This window comes from Solanum lycopersicum, chromosome 9 (assembly GCF_036512215.1).
Source record: "Solanum lycopersicum chromosome 9, SLM_r2.1".
In the NCBI taxonomy this organism is placed as follows: domain Eukaryota; kingdom Viridiplantae; phylum Streptophyta; class Magnoliopsida; order Solanales; family Solanaceae; genus Solanum; species Solanum lycopersicum.
This window is the reverse complement of record NC_090808.1, coordinates 52964019-52966594: the sequence shown is the minus strand read 5'-3', so window position 1 is coordinate 52966594 and position 2576 is coordinate 52964019.

The following is a 2576-nucleotide window of genomic DNA, read 5'->3' as shown; positions in this document are numbered from 1 at the left end:
GATTCGCCCAGGCCCGTGCTACAACACGGGCCCAACATAGTTAATTGAGTTTCCTATTTCAAAGTAACAACACAACAAAAGTTATTTTATGTTGATTTTAGTGTCGCATATTTCATCGCAACAATACAACCGAATCAAGTTAACTATATTGGGTAGAACATGCCATTGTCATATACTTGTACAACAACATAAGTTCATATGACTTTAAATAATATTGATCATTTTGTTTAAAATAGGCTACGTATCACAATACATGATTGGGTAAGTTGTAATACACAAATACATGATTGGATAAGTGATGATAAGTGCATACAACCATTCCATGTCTATAAATATTATAGACAGAGAGACCAGTAAATGTCTTGTAGGTGATATATTGCTAACTTATTAACATTCTCGAGTCCTATATTATAAATAAACTCACTTCATAAATAATCAATATAAGTGAATTTGAAAGAACACATATATGTTTGTCAACAAAAGAAGATGACATACAAGTATCAGTAAAACTATCCTTACAATGCTAATTTAACTCTAAGAGGTGCAAACATCAATTAAAAACTAAATCATACATCACTTCTTATTATATAATTAACTGATAATATGAATGTTGGTGTAACTAATTCATACATCACCTCTTATTGTATCATCATTAGACAGTGAAATAAATGGAAAAGGCAAATAAAAAAAGGATAATGTATAAGAAAAGGCTTGGAATATTTACTAATTATAGTAGGTGTTGATATTGTAGAGAAGCTAAATTGCCAGATAAAAACGGAGGTGGCTGCAAAATGGTAAAAATACGCAGGTTAAAAAGTGATAGATTCATGAACTTAATCATCTAATATCCATACATTTTTTGCCTTTAAGGTACACAAGTAGCTATATAGTCGGGTCTCTATATAAAATCATAACTCACTGGTATTTCTTGCAAGATTATCCTGCTTCTAATTTTCTTTTCCTTTCTGTTATTTATTATTAATAGGGAAAGCAAGAAAAAGAATGAGATTTACAGTATTTTTCAGAAGATTATAGACAAAGAGAATCTTTATGTACCTTCTCACAACAATAAAACTAATGTCCCGCATCCACAACATCCTCACGGGGTGAGATCACGACAACCTAAGATTTGGCAGAGTCAGTTATATTGTAAAATATTCAGGCTTTCCTCCTCTTGAGCAGAACTATTATATATTATATAAGAAAACTTGCAATAATCCATTTTCAAAGAACAATCATGATAGTTCCAAAAGTTATTAGCAAATTATATGAGAGATACTATATGCGTTCATCAGAAGGTTGACATATAGATAGATTCATACTAACATAATTCATATATGATGGTATGTTTCGAAAGGAAGAGTTCAACAAAGTTGTCTCTAATTGACATTGACTATTCTTTCTATTTAAATTTGTGGCTTCTTTTGAACATCTTTTTCTGCTATATTCATCTCCTTAGATTCAAGTGGTTGATGTCTCTCTCCTTATGGTTAAGTGGTATTTGACCATAAAACATAATCCAGTTCCTTGATGAAATAAAGTAATGAAACTTGCAACTCCTACCCGCAACATAAATCAATTTTTTAAAAAAATTCATCAAATAAGAAATCGGTAAGTATTTTATCAACAACTCTACAAAAAGGTAGTACTTTTTACTTCAATATTTCAACAATCGATAAAAAATCCATTAAAATATTACTTTTTACTCAAATATTTCAACAATTGATAAAAAATCCATTAACATCATACCGTTTCCTCTGCTTCTTCTTCTAGAGATGCTCGTAGAAATAAAGTTAAAAAAATTACATCTCTAAATAAAAGGATTTACCAAATGATGAATTGACCGTTGCAACTGAAACTTTACAATTCTACTAATAATCTATCACGATAAGAACACCTTGTTGATTATCAAAATTGATTATGATGGGCCAAACTTAACATTCATACTCATAGATGCAAATACAATGAAAGGAAAGATATACTTACCTCCAAAAGAGCCTGAGAGAAATGAAATTTTAAGAGAAAAGCAGTTTGAAGTCAATTTTTGTGTCGACATTGAAAGAATAGTTATCAAAAAGGCACTACATGTGTCTATTCTTATAGTTCACACGTTAGAAGGTGAAACCGTAAAAGAAAGTGAGTGTCAGAAATTACAAAATCGAATTTTATTCCAATTGCTACTGCAACACCACTTTAATCAGTATCATCCAAGAATTACTGTCACACAAATGCAATGATATCATCTAAAGAACATGACGATATAACTAAACTTTATTGCACTTATGTATCTTCAAGGATGTATGCAAAAATCACAATAAAATCATTTGCATGCATATAGGATAATCAGAAAACAACAAGAAACTACTTAAAAGAATAGACAAATTATTTAAAACCCAAAATAGGAACTAATATATACGTTGCAGATAAAGAACTAAGTGAGTATAGTAAACGATGCAAGATTCATAAAAAATCTCCTTCTCTGACAAACCATTCACAACATCAAGAGTTCAAGCAAGGAAGTGCATTGTGGTGCTTAGAAGATTAAAAAAAAACCAGTCCATTGGCTTGTTCCTTCT